General features: G+C 46.6%; 1 protein-coding gene across 6 annotated transcripts in view; it reads right to left on the bottom strand.

Annotated features, from left to right (window-relative positions):
• Window positions 1–18,888, bottom strand: part of MINK1 (misshapen like kinase 1) — a 50,877-nt gene that overhangs the window by 25,394 nt on the left and 6,595 nt on the right. The window contains exon 2 of one of the 6 annotated variants that reach the window (XM_069482075.1): window positions 5,391–5,502. The exons of the other annotated variants lie outside the window; for them this stretch is intronic. The gene's annotated coding sequence lies outside the window, so the exon portion shown is untranslated. The remainder of the gene's footprint in view (window positions 1–5,390; window positions 5,503–18,888) is intronic. 6 annotated transcript variants of the gene reach the window in all.

Genomic DNA, 18,888 nt, shown 5'->3' with positions numbered 1-18,888 from the left:
GTTCTGAAATTGTGGTGATGGCTGCACATGTCTGTGAATTTACTAAAAACCACTTTAAAATATTTTAAAGGCGTGAATTTTATGGTATGTGAATTATGTCTCAATGAAGATGTTATTAAAAATAATAATCCTTCAACATCACTAATCATCAGGGAAATGCAAATCAAAACCACAATGAGATATTATCTCACCCCACTTAAATGGCTATTGGCAAAAAGACAAAAAATTAACAGATGCTGGCAAGAATGCAGAGAAAGGGGAACTCTTGTATATACTGTTGGTGGGAATGTATATTAGTATAGCCATTATGGAACAGTATGGAGGTTCCTCAAAAAACTGAAAACGAAACTACCATATCATCAAGGAATCCCACTGCTGGGTAAATACCCAAAAGAAAGGAAATCAATATATCAAGGAGATATCTGCACTCTCATGTTTATTTATTTTTTCAATAAAGTCCTTTTTAAAGCATGACTGCACTCCCACGTTTATTGCAGCACTATTCACAATAGCCAAAATGTGAACTCAACCTAAATGTCTATCAATGAATGAATGGATAAAGAAAATGTGGTGTATATGTGTATATATATATGATGGAATATTATTCAGCCATAAAAAAAGAATGAAATCCTGTCATTTGAAGCCACACAGATGAGCCTGGAGGATACTATGTTAAGTGAAATAAGCCCGGCACAGAAGGACAAACATTGCATGTACTCTGTCATATGTGACAGCTAGAAAGAGTTGGTCTCATGAAGGTAGAGATTATTCAACAGGCTGAGGCAGGAGGATCACTTGAGCCCAGGAGTTCAAGGCTGAAGTGAGCTCTGATCTCTCCACTGACTCCAGCCTAGACAACAAAGTAAGACGCTGACTCTAAAAACAAAAAATTAATTAATTAAAATAAGACGGTGGAGAGTAGAATGGTGGTTGCCGGGGGCTGAGAAGAGTAGGGGGCAAGGAAAGGTTGGTTAATGGGTACAGAAATACAGTTGCATAGAAGGAATAGGTTCCAGCATTCGATAGCACAGTAGAGTGACCACAGTTATCAACAGTTTATTGTATATTTCAAAATAGCTAAGGGAGAAGATGTGGAATGTTCTTAACACAAAGAAATGATAAACGTTAGAGGAGATGGATATTCTAATTACCTATTTGATCATTACACACTGAATACATGTATCAAAATCACATATACCCCATAAATATGAATAATTATTATGTATCACTTTTTTAAAAACATTAAAAAAATAATCCTAAGAGCACTTATCACAGCACTCAATAAACTGTTGTTGATTAATGACAGTTTCCAGTCTAAGAAAGCTACCCTAATAACATGGAAGGAAACCCGTAAAATGTTTCTGGACTAATAACATGTGAAAAAGACAAACATGGAAAATAATAAAATACAACAACTCATATGACTGAGTCAGGCCAATTTGGTTTCTTTTTTTGCTTCTGCTGCTAACAGGCTGTGTTTGGGGGCAAGTCACTTAACTTCTTTGGGTTCCCTTTCAACAAGATAAGAAAATTTTCCAATTCTAACTTTATGACTCCAAATTCTCAGGTCCACACTCCATGAAGCTGCCAACCTAATGACTATTTATTCCTTCCTTATTGTGTGCCAAAAACTGTGCTGGGCTGGGGAATAGAACAGTGAATAAAATGGGGCAGTCCCAGCCATACTGGTGTTCACATTCTGATGGGGGAGGTAGGCATTAAATAACTCTATAATTAATTGTTTAATTATAGCTGCGGTAAGTCTTATGTGGTATGGAGAAGTATAGGGTGCCAAGAGAACACACACTTGACCAAGTCTGGGGAATCAGGGAAAGGCTCTTCCAAAGACATATTTAAGCTGCAGTCTAAAAACCGTCTCAGCACCCTCCTCTGAACAATGAATGCCATTGTCTGTCCCTTCCCTCTGGCCCTGATCTTTACTATCTTAGGAGATGTACCATATTGGTGTCTCAGAGATCACTCCCATTGCCCACTCTCACTCAGGCCCTTAATAACTACAATAGCTAGTAATTTTTGAGCATTTTCTTTGCTCCTGGTACTGCCGAGCACTTCAGAAGTATAATCCCATAATAAACTTTGAGGTAGGTACTATTGTCACACTCATTTCACAGGGGAAGGAAGTTTACAGCAATTAAATGACTTGCCCAGGGTTCCACACAGCTTGGAAGTGGTGGAGCCAAGATTTGACCTAAGAAACTTGACTCCATGGCCTGCAGTGTGCTTTGCCAGACTCATAGCTCCTGTTGCCTGAGGGATCACATTTTCAACTATTGGATCCCCTTTCTTGCCCCAGCAGGAAGTCAAGAGACGGGTTCCTGACCCAAGGGAGTCGGTCCAAGTCTGAAGGGAAAAGAAGACCTAAGGCACATATCTCCTTCAGCCATTCCAACTAAGAGGGAAGATGCCAGACAGTGAGCTCATGGAGGGTCAGGGATGGAGACGCCATTATCTCAAGTAAAGGAAAGAGGAGCCGTTAGTGAGCAGAGAGTGCCAGACTATACACGGAGAACACAGCAGACACGGAGGAGAGGGGATGAGAGCTGCAGAGGAGACAAAGTGTGAGAGTGACTGACTGACTCTAGCCATACCCTGGTGTTACCATGAATCCAGAACTACCCTATGGTTCTAGTTCCAAGGAACTATCTATGCTGCAGTTCTGGTGCCCAGATTCCCACTAGATTCTTTCTTTCTTTTTTTTTTTTTCTGAGACAAAATCTCACTCTGTTGCCTGGGCTAGAGTGCCGTGGCGTCAGCCTAGTTCACAGCAACCTCAAACTCCTGGGTTCAAGCAATCCTCCTGCCTCAGCCTCCCGAGTAGCTGGGACTACAGGCATGCACCACCATGCCTGGCTAATTTTTTCTATTTTTAGTTGTTTGGCTAATTTCTTTCTATTTTTAGTAGAGACGGGGTCTCACTCTTGCTCAGGCTGGTCTCGAACTCCTGAGCTAGAGCGATCCACCCGCCTCGGCCTCCCAGAGTGCTAGGATTACAGGCGTGAGCCACCGCACCCGGCCAAGATTTTTGACCTTAAATAAAAAATAATATTGATAGCCAGGCACTGTGCTAAGTGTTTTACACATACCAACCAATTCAATCCTCACATAATCCCATGAGGTAGGTAACTATTATTCTTCTCACTTTACAGAAGAGGAAACAGAGGCTCAGTGAAGGAAAGTAACTTGCTGAGGTCAACAGCTAATTAAGTGACAGAGCCAGGATTTGAATGCACGTAGCCGGCTCCTGAGTCTATGCTACAACTATTCCTTTATTTGACTAGCTAGAGCAGGTTCCTTGCAACCGAGCAGGCCAGACCACAACATCACTACTCAACTTTTCAAGTGATTATGTCTCATCTCCCCAAGTAGAGCAGAAGCTCTGTAAGAGGGGCAGGAACCACGTCTAGGTGGTACCTGGGTAATACACAGTGTGAGAGTTATGCAGACTTGTACTGAGATGGGTGTCTGAATGAAAACAGCAGTATTTTTCTGGATCTGTGGCATACACTAAACTACTCTTGTTGCACAGTGAACATGTGGGGTAACAGTCTGTGGCTGCTTTCTTTCACTCACTAAGCTTTTCTTATCTTCCCATATTTTACATATATTAAAATTTTATGAAGCCTGTGGTCGATGGAGAAGCTGTGGAAGGCATCGTAAGTGCTGGACTCAATTATTGAAGGGTGGGGCCCCGTGACACCAGACAGACCCCCTCGTGTGGGTCAAAGGCATCAGAGAGATGTTACCTGGCATTGTGCTTTGCACCGCATGATGTCGTTTATAATGTATAATTACTCCTGTTGCTTTGTTGAGATGTGAAGAGACAACAGTGATGTTAACTGCAAAAACTGTCTTGGTGGACGTAACTCCACATACTCCACGTGTAATACAGGGCCACGTCTCGCACGCATGTTTAGTCCTGACTGGCACGTAGTCAGTGATGTGCAGCTCCTTTGGGACCTTACCCTCACCTCACTCAGGAACTGCCTGTCATCTGTGCCCTTTTCCCTTGAAGCTCCAGGTATGTTTCTGAGTATATACAAAGTACTCAAATGCTCATCAATTTAATGTTTAAATGCCAGATGGAGCAAGGCAGAGATGGGCTTGGTCAGGGAACCTTTTTGGAAGAAGGTGAGGCTGGAGGGAGAGAAGAGGCACAAAACTGGGTGGGTGAAGACGAAACCTGCGGCCTCAGTGGGTAAGGGACAGGAGGGCACGAGCTGTTCCCTCAGACTCTGCTCTTGTCTCAAATCCCCCTTTAATTACAAGTATGTTAGTTCCCCAAGCGACAGCCCCCAAAACTTCCTGAAAGCACTGCCTTATGCTTCAGAATCTCCCCAGCATTTGGGGCCAGACTAGTGCTGAACATGGATTAGGCACAGCGCCTTGATCCCTCCCTGCATACTGACTTACACCTTCACTATGGACTCTGCTCCCTACAAGTGACCAGGAGAGAACCAGGCACAAACCGGCCTTGAGTTCTTTCTTCCTTGCTGTTGGCCCTCAAGGGGATCCTTGGACTCCTTCCATGGCTCACACTAGGAGAAAGTAAAAGCTCTATCCCTGATGTCTGGGGCCCAGCATCAATTGACATTTTCCTTTCCCTTCCTTGAAACTAAGAAGTCATTTTAATGCAATAGTAGGACAGATTAAGATTAGAAGGCTTTGCCTATTTCCCAAGAGAAAATGCAAGTGGGTTTATGGATACCTTGTTTTCAGACTACCAAAACACAGAGGCTGGGATGGGGTGGGGATGGAAGCTCAGTGCCCAGGAGCAAAGGCTGTAGGACCAGGGGAATAAAGAAGGAGAAAACCCCACTGACACCCTCACAACGAGCATGTGGAGACCTGGAAATGCATGGGAGAGGTCTGGAGTCAGAGCGGACTCCGGGATAAAAGGGGTGGATGATAGAATGAGCAAAAGGAGGCAAGCTCCTGAGGTTTGGGGTGAAATTTCCTGGAAGTGGCCCAGAGTTGGTAGGTTAGAACTCTGGCTGCCAGTCCTCATTCCACTAACAATAATACCTCCTCTAACAACTTGCTCCTTCCCTTCGTACTCGATTGCCCGTCTCCAGATGGTGAAGGTAATCCCTGCTATGTTGGCTTTCATGTAGATGAAGTCCCTTGAGGCGTAAAGTTTTTTAAACAAATGCAAACTGTTTTATCAATATTAGCCAGCATCTTTATTAAATCCCTGACAAAAGATACCTTCTTAAAGCCTGGCTCTACCTTCTGGGCACTTATAAATCAGACACCAACACAGAGAAAAGAGAATTAACATCCCGAATTGCATATGCTAAAATATAAAGGGCATGACTGCTTGTGAAGCAACCGCAGGAGAAGCAGATAGGTTAGGAAAATGTATCCCCCACGTTTTTGCTGACTCATGAGTCTTATAGAATTTCAGAGCTGCAAGGATCCATTAAACATTCCAGGAGATTCTAGGAAGCTGCTAGATGGTAGAAAGAACTGGTACCATAAAGCCTGGGGAACAAATGAAAGTCCTTGGGCAAGAAACATAAAAAAGCCAGTGGAAACAAGGGAAGGACTGGTCTCTCCTGTGCTTCGAGCCCAGCAATGATTATTCACTCAGATATGCCCCGACAGGTCCTGCTGCTGCAGCCAGGCACGGTGCCATCCCACCCCAGATGGAGGAACAGTGCCAGGAGGTGGGGCTGCCTGGGTGTTGGGGGAATAGGAGGATGAGGCAAAGGAAGCCAACTGCCAGGCTGAGACCAGACAGGAGTTGGGGGGACCCCCCCTCTCCCATCTCACACTTACAAAAGGCAGACTTCCTCTTATTACCAGCCGCCCAAGGACCACACAGAAGATGAGAGAGACTCAGAGAAACCTGTGACAGAGAAAAACAAATGGGGAAAGGGAGAGAAAAGAACGAGGGGGGCCACTAGGGCAAGAATGGGAACTTGTGGTCTAAAGAAGGAACCAAGAAGAGTTGGCATAATAAAGTCCCAAGCCAAACAACTCCTGGAGGAGCAGGGCTGCCAGGGCCTTGGAGCCTCTATTTATCTGGTACCACTGCAGAGGAGAGTGAGCCTGGGCTGGGCACAGAGGCCCTCCCGCCCTCTCAGATGGAAACAATGGGCCTGTTTCCTGAGCTCTTCCTGTAATCCAGAAGGGCCCACACAAAGAGGAAAAGGGAGGCAAAGGCAGGGCAGTATCAAGGGACAGCTTGGGGGAGGGGGCTCCAACCTCCCCTCAACTTACCAGCTCTCTCAAAGCCACCCCCAAACACTAACAATCTAAGTACTAAAACAGTGACTGCCATGCAAATTCAGCTTTAAAACCCATCCCTTAGTCCCACCACCAACCAGATTACTAACCCTAGACCCCTTCCACAGGGTGGGGGCAGGGGGTTTCCACCAAGGACTCAAGTCCCACAAGGACGCAGGCCTTACCCAGTCAGTACTGTAGCAGAGATGTGGAAGGAGGGGGGTGGAGTCTTAGATATCCTTCAGTTAGATATGAGTAGCTAAAGGATATGTGTGTGTATTGCACAGGCACACACAAGAAAAAAGGAGGGTGTGTGCGTGAGGAAAAACAGAATGTGAGTGTGTGTGTGTAAGAGAGAGAAGACAGAAGTGGGGATAGGGAAGTGGCAGGAAAAGATCACATCCTCTTTCCTACCCAAGCAGGGATACCAGGCACAGCCCCCAAGAACCCACAAGGAAAGTAGACAGCCAGATGCAGGCTTTTCTCAACAGGAGGTGGCCCTCCCAGGTCTGAGGATTTCTCCATCTACCCCAAAGCCAAGCAGGGGACAGATTAAATACTCCTGTGCCAAGAAAGGAAGAGTAGACGGGAGCATCAGAGCACCTCTTCGCTGAGCCAATAAACCCAAAGGAAGAGAAAAGAGAAGATTGAAACCCTCATCAATTCCCTATTGTCCATCACATCCCATAATAAACTGGACTCTCTTAATAAAGCCTTCAACAAACTTTTCCCCAGCTTTCCTTACTCTCTAAAACTGACTCCACGCTGCTAACCCTACCTCTCATGCTGTGGAACTCGATCAGATCCTTTCATTCTGATTCCAAACTGGGAAGTACTAGTCCTGTTTATCGACTGCTATCCATGTTTTGAAGTGTTTTTACAGGAATAAAGCACAGAAGGGGAAGAAATCAGGCAGATTCTACGAGCAGAGGGGAGGGAAAGAAACCAGGAAGAATATTCATGTACGGGGAGGAGGGGTGGCTTATGACTCGCTCCTCCTGGGTCTCTACGCCAAAAGGATGTGTGAAACACGCACACACAGACCTGCAGATACACGCAGAGGCAGAAACGAGTTAGGACATGACACATCCATGAACACAAATACCATTCTCATCAGAAACCTGTCAGAGCAGAGGAGTTGGGAATAATTCCCCTCCTCCTTCCACAAGTTGATTTTGCCACCTCAGTGTCTAGGTTCCCCACAGATCTGGCTGCCTCAGACAGGGACCCTGGGCCGGTGGCTTGATCCAGCTTAGAGGTCTCCACAGATGGAGAGGCCTCCAGAAGGTGGTAGCTGACACACGGAGGGAGCTAGCTGAGGTGCTGGGGTGCAGAGCAGAGGAAGGCAGCCAGTGGGGGAGCGAGGGAAGAAGAAGCCACCAGCATTGAGCAGCCTTGCACTGGTTCTAAAATGGCCACAGGCGAGGCAAGGGACAGATGGTCCCTTTCTGATGCTGAGCCAGGGAAGTGGGGAAAGGGAAAAGGAAAAAATAAATACCACCACAGCCAGAAGTTTAAAAATAAACTGAACAACCTAAAAGATAAACAGCTTTCTTCTGAGGTTCTGCCTGCCTCTAGAACCTTCTAAGGGAAAACAGAGAACTCCAGGCCTGGGAGGGCAGCCCCAGCCTTGGGTGTGAAGACCTTTGGAGGTCACACTGGCCACTCCAATCCCCAGCCAGAGGACCCTGCAAAGTCTTCTAGGCAGCTGAGGTGGTATTTTGCCTTTACTTCCCCAGTGCTCCTTCCCAAGTCTCACCTTAGGTAAGTGTAAGGCTGTAGCTTTTAAAATCTTACACGCTGTCAGAGAGTTTGAATCTGTCTCCCTCTCCAACAGTCAGTTTCTGTCCGTGGTCAGCAGAGGCAACTGCATCCCCTCACGGCTGCTGCCGCCCCTGCCACCACCCAATTGCTCAGCACTTTAGTCTACAGGGTGCCTTCACAGCAGTCATTGTCACAGTTATACCTCAAACCCATAGGGAAGCTGGGCAGGAATTATTACCCCATTCCACAGATGAGAACACCAAGGCTCTGACAAGTGACGTGTTTGTCAAGGTGAAGCTAGAACTCAAGCCTGTTTAGCCTTGTGTGCCACATCCCTCACTGCCTCCCACCCCTAAGCTTTGTACCCTAGATTCCATTTGCCATCTGTGGGCCAGAGAGATTCTTCCTCGGGCTTAGATGTGACTGCCTTATAGCTGACTGTCCCAAGTGTGAATCACAGGGAGCCTTACCAATTCACCTTGGTGCCCTTGTGTTTCTTGCTGGTGTGGGCGCCAGGCAGAGGGACAGGAGCCCTGCACTCACTGGATTCTCTCGGTTCTTCTAATATGCCACACCCTTTCTCACCTTCCAAGTGTACTGCTCCCCTCCTCTTTAGCTGCATGCCTCATGCCCACCCCTCCAGACCTCAGCTTAGACATCACCACCTCCAGGAAGTGCCCCTGAGTATCCCTAGCTCCCACAATAACCTGTACTGACTATTTCATGACACCAATTACAGTTTTGTGATTGATTTTCTAATTGTCTTAAGTTCTTAAAGGTCAGGGTATCACTCAATATTTGTCTGTGGAATGAATGAATATACAAATGAAAAGTTGGTGTTATCTAGAAAAACCTTCCACATTCCTTAATGCAGTGGTTCCTCTTTTTTTTTTTTTTTTTGAGGCAGAGTCTCACTCTGTTACCCTAGGTAGAGTGGCGTCATCATAGTTCACTGCAACCTCAAACTCCTGGGCTCAAGTGATCCTGCTGCTTCAGCCTCCCTAGCAGCTAGGACTACAGACATGTGCCACCATGCCCAACTAATTTTTCTATTTGTTGTAGAGGTGGAGTCTCACTCATGCTCAGGCTGGTCTTAAACTACTGGCCTCAAGTGATCCTCCCACCTTGGCCTCCCAGAGTGCTAGGATTACAGGCAGGAGCCACCATCCCTGGCCTGATTATTTTATGTAATCAAAGCAAATCAATAAATCACTTAACTTCTTGGAGCCTCTTTTCCTTACCTACCCAATCCCATCTCCCAAGAATTCTTGGATGTAAAAGCATTTTGAAATCCATAAAGTGCTATAAATTTTGCACAGAGTCATTATGAAGAAATTGGCTCCCACAGAGCAAGGAAAAACTGTGGCAATAGGTGATTTACTAAGACTGTTGGTGTTACCGGGATTTAGAGTAAGGACTGGCAGCTCAGGAGAGAAGAAACAAGATTAAAAAGAGTACAGTTGAGAGGAGGGAAGGCCCTGGGAAGCAGACACCCAGATAGCAAGGACGGGCACAGCGTGCAAGCAGGAAAGGAGAACCAGGCCCATCCAAGCTAACGGAGGAGGACAGTGCTGGTAATCACGGGCTGGGTAATGGTAAGGCTTCTCCCTGCTGGTTTTCAACTGTAGCACAAACAAATCATTTTATCTCTTTGCCAACCTCCTTCTGTGGGAGTCAAGTGTCCACAAATCCAAGGGAAGAGATTGGGGAAGTTTCATGATCAAGAAAACCTGTGACTTGTCTTACCCTCCACGTGGCTTCTAATTCCAGAAGACCAATGAGATGCCACGAGAGAGAACTTAGGAGATATGCTATGAAAGACAGGGGACAGGAAAAGAGGCCCTGGAAGGAGGGGTAGAGGGTGCAAATCTGAGTCAGTGCTAGGAAGAGCAGGTGGAGGGTGGGGCCGGCAGGGAGGGGAAGAAGGACTGTCTGAATCACACACTCTGAAAGGAAGACCAGGGTTATGCTCCAAAGGGTGGGGACCAAATCTTCTCCAGCTCGACCAAGGACCAACCCAGAATAAATTACAGTCGAAGGGATACAGGTGAGACCAGCAGGATAGAGCAAACATGTTCACCCAGCTTTTCACCAGGCCTGTTTCTCCTCTTTCTCCTAAGAAACCTTCCCTGACTCCTCTCATGCCAACTCTAGGGCCCAGTGAACCAGTTAAAGCATTCATTCAACAAACACTGAGTGTCTGCTGTATACCAGGCACTGCTAGATACTAGAAAGTGGCAATGAACAAAACAGAAATGGTCCCTTCCTTCATGGAGCTTACAGTCTAGTCAAGGATGCAGACATTAAACACATACTTACACAACACCCGTGAAAGACTCTAAGAAAAGGTGAGGAGTGCTATAAGAAAGATTCAAGGGAGGTCATGATGGGGAAGGGGGCCAAGGAAGAGCTGCTAAGAAGTGATGTTTAAGCCCAGGCCAAAAGGACAAGCTAGAACTAACCTCACAAAGGGCAGGGTTGAGGAGGGCCCAAGGCTCTAAGTGAGAAGAGTCTGTGATATCCAGGCAAGGCAGTGTGGGGAGCCACACCCTCGAACCACCCAGCCCTGACTCTGCGCCTTCCACAAAGCTCTTCATTTTTGTGCAAGTGTCTAGTCTCTCACATTCCCACAAAGCCCAGTATCCCCATCAGAACACCCCAAGGGTGAGGCGCAGGTTTCCCCCCAGGCAGAGTGCTTCCTCTGGGCGGGTCTGGAGCTTTTACACAAAGCACCGCAGGGCCAATGTGATTGCCAGAATTCCTGACTCAGGGGGCAGGACAAACAGGAGTTTCGTGTTCTGATATAAGATTTTTTTTTTTTTTTTTTTTTTTGAGACAGAGTCTCGCTCTGTTGCCCGGGCTAGAGTGCCGTGGCGTCAGCCTAGCTCACAGCAACCTCAAACTCCTGGGCTCAAGCGATCCTTCTGTCTCAGTCTCCCAAGTAGCTGGGACTACAGGCATGCCCCACTGTGCCCGGCTAATTTTTTCTATGTATTTTTAGTTGTCCATATAATTTCTTTCTATTTTTAGTAGAGACAGGGTCTCGCTCTTGCTCAGGCTGGTCTCGAACTCCTGACCTTGAGCGATCCTCCTGCCTCGGCCCCCCAGAGTGCTAGGATTACAGGCGTGAGCCACTGTGCCTGGCCTGATACAAGATTTTGAAGTTACTCTTTCTTCCAGTGATGCTGGAAGACTTTAAGGTGATAGTATTAGGACAGGGAAAGGGGAGCCAGGCCCACAGAATTCCAGGCCTATACCTGGGGCTCAGTGACTCACCCACAGCCATTAAGATTGAAATCAATAAGCTGGGTGGTTTTCTCTTTCTTAAACAAAACACTAAGTCAGGAAGAGAGGAATGTTAACAGAACCCCAGGAGACACCCTCTCTGGGCACGTTCTTCAATAAGAGCAGTCGGGCAGCTACCACCTATCTAATGAGCATTTACCAGACTAAGCACTTTACATCACTTGTTTAATCCTCTCAATATCCCTATTAGGTGAGCCTCATTTTACAAAGGATGAAAATGAGGCACAGGGGTATTAATTACTTGCCAAAGATCACACAACAGGTGACAGAGCTAGAATGTGAATCCAAGTCTGTCTCCAGGGCCTCAGCAGCCAGTGATAGTGGGGAAGGACCCACCTACTCCAGGTCCCTCCCTGACCTCAAAACCCAACAGAAAATTCCCTATCTTCCCATGTTAATCCTCACTTGGTTCTGACAGCTCTTCCTCCTCACCACTAACAGACTCAGGAAACAGTCTTGGGAGTGAACATATTTTGAAGGTCTTACTTCAACTAGTCCTTCAGGCCTTTTTCTGAACCTTTCCTTTATTTTGTGTCCTTCCCACAGATGGTTGGCCCCACACCCACACTCGAACATTGCACCAACCCTGAGATCTCTACCCAGTAGGACTGATATTTCCTAGACCAGCTCTGAGAGACCATTGTCCCACCCTGGCCAGCACCCTGCCCCCCCATCATTTCTCTCAACTCCTCCTTTGCCCAGCTTAACACACAATCACCATGTCATACGTGCACCTTTCCTTACATGTAGAACATTGCAAATCACACATATGATCTATTCATATGCATAAGTCAGTGTGAGAATAGTGTACCACATAGTAGGCACTCAAAAATTTTTAGGAAGGAAGGTAGGAAAGAAGGACTCCTGTGCCTGGGATCTTAGGGATCATCTGATCCTGCAGTTCTCAGCAGGAAACCGGCATCAGCTCACCTGGGACAGCACACATACCAGGGCCCCACCCTGGATCAACTGAATCACCTCCGGGGCAGGGCCTGGATATCTATGTGAAGGTTTAAAAGGCTACCCAGGTGATTCTGATTGAGCTTCTGATTTAAAGCCACTGAGTTCCTATCCCCTCATTTTGTGGGTGAGGAAACCAAGTCCCAGAGAGACCTAAGATGGAAATGGAACTGAAACTAAAACTAGGTCTTCCAGCTCCTAATGCCATGTTCACTCCATGGATCATGTTGCCTCAAAGGCAGCTACCAAAGCTGAACAGCCCCTCGCATCAGCAGGCCTCCAACTGAGAGCTCTCTAGACACAGTCAATTTTACCCATCTGAGGAGGTTATGAGGTTCGGGCAGGGGATCTGGGTAACAGCAGGGACATTCATTGTTCACTTGTGACACACACCTAATCTGCAAAGACTGCACTTGAGACCCTAATCTGACTGATCTCACATGAGCTCTTCATTTCTGGTGGGGACTGGGCAGTACAGTAGAGTGATTAAGCACAGGAGCATGGGAAGTCAGCTCCAATTAGCTCTGAGACCTTGGCCTACTGCTGGCACCTTTTAAAATGTAAGATGGCCCACAGATGCTTTGCTTTACAGTCCTTAAATCACTTTTTACTTTTTTTTTTGGACACACGGTCTGCTTTGTTGCTGGGGCTAGAGTACAGTGGTGTGATCATATCATAGCCCACAGCAACGTCAACCCCCTGGGCTCAAGTGATCCTCCTGCCTCAGCCTCCCAGGTAGCTGGGATTATAGGTGTGCATCACCTCGCCTGGCTAATTTTTTTACTTTTTTGTAGAGATGGGGTCTTGCTATTGCCCAGGCTGGCACCTTTTATTAGTGATGGTGATGATAACAATATACAGGCATAATGCCAGACTATAGGATAACACCTAAGGATGTTAGTGTTCCTAGGAGTCAGCAACTGGAACATTCTTTCATTTAAACTTTTGAGAACCAAGGTTGGGTAGACTAGCTCAGTCCAAAGGAAAGAACTGACTCCAATTCATACCTGCCTCAATCTAACGAAAAAAGTAGACTTCAGATTGCAGTGAGAGGAATTGTGGTGAGAAGGGCCATTTGGTATGGGGTAGCCCTGGAAGGTAATGTTAAATACGTGTAGCTTCCTCTCAGGTTGTGAACAGAAGACAGAGGACCTCATGAGTCCTCAAGCTTTCCCTCGATCCTTGGGATCTGACACTATTTTGAGGAAATGCAGAGGTTTCTTGAGCCACAGGCTTTTATCTGGTAATCTAAGAGCACAGACCCAAACAGTGTACCCTAAGATATCACCCCAAACTTGCCAGCTAGAGGCCTCTGTGGTCTGGATTTTGACCTCTAAGACAGGGGGCTCTCCTGCATTCCCTTCTTCCTAGGTCACTTGAATACCAAACCTGTCTCTCCCTCCTTTTTCCCTCTGCCCCCGTGAAGGTCAATGAAGAAAACGCAAATGGTGTGGATGAGGGAAAGTGAGGAGGCCAGGCAGGCCATCAAATTGGTCACCTCTGTTCTAAAATATACAACTCAGCTAGGTGCAGTAGCATGCACCTGTGTAGTCCCAGCTACTCAGGAGGCTGAGGTGGGAGGACCACTTGAGCACAGGAGTTCAAGTTTGCAGTGAACTATGATCCTGCCTGTGAATAGCCACTGTACTCCATCCAGCCTGGGCAACAAAACGAGACTCCATCTCTTTAAAAAAAAAAAAAAACAACTCTAATTCAGTTCTAGGTCATGCTTTGGGTCTGTCCAGCGGTGTAGACACCACAGAGGGATATACAGCCTGACCTGGCTCTAAACTGTCCAGACCTAGAGGTCGAGGAGGGGGACCCCCCCCTTAACACATGTACCCCTCACATACAAATGCAGAAATGCTGTTAATTTTTATTGTCTTCATCCCCTAAATGACCTCCTTTCCAACTTCTTCTACACCTGCCCACCAGCCCCCCAGGATGAGATGAAGAGGCTGAAAACAAGCAAGATGATGCAAATAAGCACAACAGAACCAGAAAGCAAGTCATAGCTGGGGATGGCAAAAGGAGCTGAATACGGAAGAGAAACCCTAACTTCTCTTGCCCAATCCTCTTGTGATTCCAGGCAGCCATTTCATTTAAAATCCCTTTCAGAGGCCGATCATCTTGCATTAGAGCCAGGAGGGAGGGGTGTGTTCTGGGTTGGCTGATGACACATGGACTTCTGAGATGTTCACCTCGCCCGACTTGACAAATATTAAGCACTTGCTACGTCAGACCCTCTGCTCAACTCGGCACACACAAAAGAGGATGAGATGCAAAGTGGTGGGCGCCAAGGGGCTGGCGGAGGACGGGACGGGGAGTCAGTGTTTAATGGGTGCAGAGTTTCAGTTGGGGAGGATAAAAAAGTTCTGGAGATGGATGGTGATGATGGTTGCACAACCACATGAAGGTACATAATGCCACAGAACTGTAACTTAAAAATGGTTAAAATGGTTAAGTCTTACGTACATAAACACAATAAAAAAAATTTTTAAAGGGTAGGGGAAGATAAGACAGCATTCCTCTCCTCCCTTGGAAGATCAGGCTTTCTTCTGAATTATTCAACTCTCTTTCCTCCAGACTAAATCTTCTGAATTCTTTTGCACGTCCTTCTCTTCTTGTCATCAGAGGGCCCTGCTCAGCAGCCGAACATTCAGAAATCTCTATCAGTTCTGGGCACAAGCCCCATGGAACTTTGTACTCCCAGCATGTGCCCACCAGTGCCAGCCCACTAGCAGTTCCCAAAGGCTTGGAATGAAGTTACTTACTCCCTCTTACCTCGAAAAAAGTCCCAGGTATAAGAATGAAACCTGTCTTCTAGCAAGACACAGATCTAGACCATGTGCTCCTGGAGGGCGCAACTATTTCTCATATAGAGTGTCTCCAATCCATGAAACAGGCCATATTCTACAAGTCACCAAATACTTTACCAGGAAACATTATGGATGGAGTTCTAGTCCTTAGCCAGCCCAAAAAGCCTGTTTACTACAGGTCACAGAAATTACACATTTATAATTAAATCAAGCAGAAAACAACACGAGTTGCACATAGTCTAGAATGCTAGCTAAAGACTGCCCTCCTGCTCTATCCTCACATATACTTTGTCACCTGGGAGCAGGTGGGTGAACACAAGCTCTGGTTCTGGAGTGAATCAAACTCGAGTCTGAATCTGGGCTCTGCCACTTACTGGCTGTCCAACCTTAGGCAAGTTACTTAATTCCCATGTTAACTTCTCTTAAGTTTTGGTTTCTTCATCTTGAAAATGAGGAAAATACACTCCATCTCAAAGGGTTACTGTGAGGAATAATGAGATTACATAAGAAAAGAACCTACTGCATAGTAAGTTTTCTTTTTTTTTTTTTTTCCTTTTCTTGAGACAGAGTCTCACTCTGTTGCCCAGGCTAGAGTGCCATGGCATCAGTCTAGGTCACAGCAACTTCAAACTCCTGGGCTCAAGCAATCCTCCTGCCTTAGCCTCCTGAGTAGCTGGGACTACAGGCACACCCCACGACACTCAGCTAATTTTTCTATTTTTTTTAGTAGAGATGGGTTCTCATTCTTGCTCAGGCTGGTCTCAAACACCTGACCTCAAGTGATCCTCCCGCTTTGGCCTCCCAGAGTGCTAGGATTACAGGCATGAGCCACCACGCCCAGCCATGCATAGTAAGTTTTCATTATTGTTCTTATTCCAGCCACAAAACCCACCTTCTGAAATGAATCCACATTGTAACAGAAATGACTTCTATCAGAGCAATCTTTGTTCCGAACTGAAGACAGAAAAAGAAGGGCTTACTAGAGGTCTAGGATAGAGAACCAACCAGCTCTGATCCACATAGTGATGTTCCTCCTGCCCTACTGACAGGTAGTTCCACTGTGACGAAAGGCCTTGCTAAGGTCAGAGGGACTCTCTCCAGCTTCTCCACACCCTAACTAGACGAGGCCAGGGGCCTATCAAGTTCTGCTCTCCTGACTCAGATTTGGAGTCAGTGAGATGTGAATGGCAGCTCTGCTGTGCAGCTTCGGTGTGTCCTGCTCAGCTGCTCTGCTCCCAGCCACTGCCCACCTCCCCTGGATACACCTGGGCAAGGTGCCTTCTACCCTCTGGTCACTCCCCTGCAACATGAGTAATGACATTCATTCACCACACCTCTGTCTTCAAAAGGACAACTGTGGGATGAAAACACCCAAGAGAAGAGACAAATGTGCTGGCCCCTCTCTCAAACCCTGCATGTACATGCCTGTATCTGCCTCATGCTGCTTACAGGCATTGGGGTGCCCTGTCCAACTGTTTTCTTCAAGACTCTTCCCGGAGCCACTTTGAATTAAAGACCAAGTGCTGCATGCTTCAGCCACTTTCTTATAAATGTGCCTTGAAAGAAAGTGGGTGGGTGGTGAAAAGAGAACATGAAAATCTTCCTTACAGTCTGGCTGGGAGCCTACCCATTTTACCTTCGGAGGTATGCTGGCAGACAAATAAAAGCTGTTAGAAGAGATATGTGCCATGCACAAAACCAATTTAGAGCCTACATTCCTCTCTCCATCCAGAAAGAAGTAAACAAGGGAGATTGGGAACTACCTCCTATTTCATGAGGAAAGCCTGTCTAGTCCCTCTCCCGGCCTCTCCCATGTCCATAACCAATTCACAAGAGGCACTACTGGCAATCTGGATGGAAAAATCTTCAGTGCACTGACCCAGACATTGCAAGACGGTTGCCATCCCTGATAGCCATGTGCTAAATGCCATCAGTTCGCACAAGACACCATGACAGTTGAGCCTCCCTCCCCAACATTTCGAAACACCCCCTGGAGGGCAGTGCACCCTGGTTGAGAACCACTGAGTCAGTGCCTGAACTGCTTTGTACCCCATGGGGCCCGCATACATTAGGCATCCCGTACTGCTAGTGGACTGATTCTAGCAGGAAAGGACCAGTCACTTTTATCAGCACAGCGAGGGATCAATAGGAAATATGGATCACAGTCCCTATACATAAGGAAGTGGCAGGAAAAATTAGACTGTAAGACATTATTCAACATCAGGCAATAGACAATCAAATGCTAAATGGTAAGGTCTGTGAGAAAGTGAATAAGGTGATCAGTGAGGGCTGGCAGAGTCAGGGGAGGCTTTGTGGAAAAAACCCAGAAGTTGATGTGGCTCGTAAAGGAGGCAGAATTTTCTTCACTAAGCTCTACTGATTCTCAGGCTGTCCCTGCAAGGACCGCCGTTCATGAAAAACTCCTCTAAACCTGTGGCTCCAGGAGCAATTCAGCAATCCAGGCCCTTCAAATCACACCCTCAGATGGCTCCTGGTAGAAAAGCGTTTGAGAAATTTCCCAATCCCCCTTAGAAGACCGGTTATATCAGGCCTGCTTGCAGGAGGCCTTCTCATCCCAAAGGCAAGGTGGAAGTGCCCAAGACAGAACCAAAAAGCAGTCATTGCCACATGCACACATAGAGTCACAGACTCTGAATGGTGGGGGTTCCCAGCTGTGGCTATAGAAACTTCCCACCTCACCTGTCACCTTCGGCCCTGAAAGCGTCTCCTGCTGTGGAGACATGAACTCCTGAGTCTTGTTGCCTCCTTTCTTACCAAACATCAGTATTTTTCTTGGGCAAATGGCCCCCATTCCCTCCATTCATCTCTCTCTAGCCACTCAGGCTCCTCCCACAGGCTGTGCCACCAAACACTTCTCACAGCCCACCCCACCATCGTTGCCGTCCTCCTGACATTCAAGCTGCTCCTGGAGTCTGGCTCCTCCAAGAAGCTTAAGACTTGTGGCTTGCCCAACCCATTTCATTTCAAACATGCAAAATCAGTAACACTCCCCCTACACACCCTACTCATGCTTTACTTGTATACAATGTAAATTGAGAATCTCATCTATTTATATACAGTATCTATCTAATGTTAGAAAGAATCCCACTTCCCACAGACCACAAGAGCTAAGCCCAGGGTTGGGCCTACTTGCTCTTATTTCTGGGAGACTTATCTACCTTTCAGACCCTAGCCACCATGTAGGCTAATAACATCTAGTGGTACCCTCTTCTTCCTCATACACCCACCCTCTGCCGAGCCACATGTGAGTCCACAGACCCTCCCCCCAAATAAGTAAAACTAAGTTATCTAAGTCATATGCCATTTCCATATACACGTCCTTACCTTTTAAATCACGTAATTTTTTTCGCCTCCCACAAGAAGGTTCAGAAGAAACCCTTTTGGAAGTTAAGCCTGGAGTTTCCACCCCATTCTCAGGCTCCCGGCCCTTGGTTGTAGACCAAATGCTCCAACCGAAGAATGGCTCCATTCTAGGGTCTCCCAATTCTGGCCATTACCAAACTCTACCTGCTGGTTCACCTCTATCTACTCTTTCTGTAGCAACACCAGCCTGGCTTTCTGACATATGATCTATGTCTCTCTCAATCAACCAACCAAATATTTTTATCTTGTAAAAATCAAAAATAATTCTTGTTACATGTGCTCATGGCATGTTAAAGTTTTCTGCCACAGTCCTTATCATGGCTTACAATTTTATCTATGTATATATATGTATATGAATGATTATTTCGTGAATGTCTCTCCTCACTACTAAACTGTAGGAGAATCG

The sequence above is a fragment of the Eulemur rufifrons genome, chromosome 9 (assembly GCF_041146395.1).
Source record: "Eulemur rufifrons isolate Redbay chromosome 9, OSU_ERuf_1, whole genome shotgun sequence".
Classification (NCBI taxonomy): Eukaryota; Metazoa; Chordata; class Mammalia; order Primates; family Lemuridae; genus Eulemur; species Eulemur rufifrons.
This window is presented reverse-complemented; position numbering and strand designations above follow the sequence as displayed.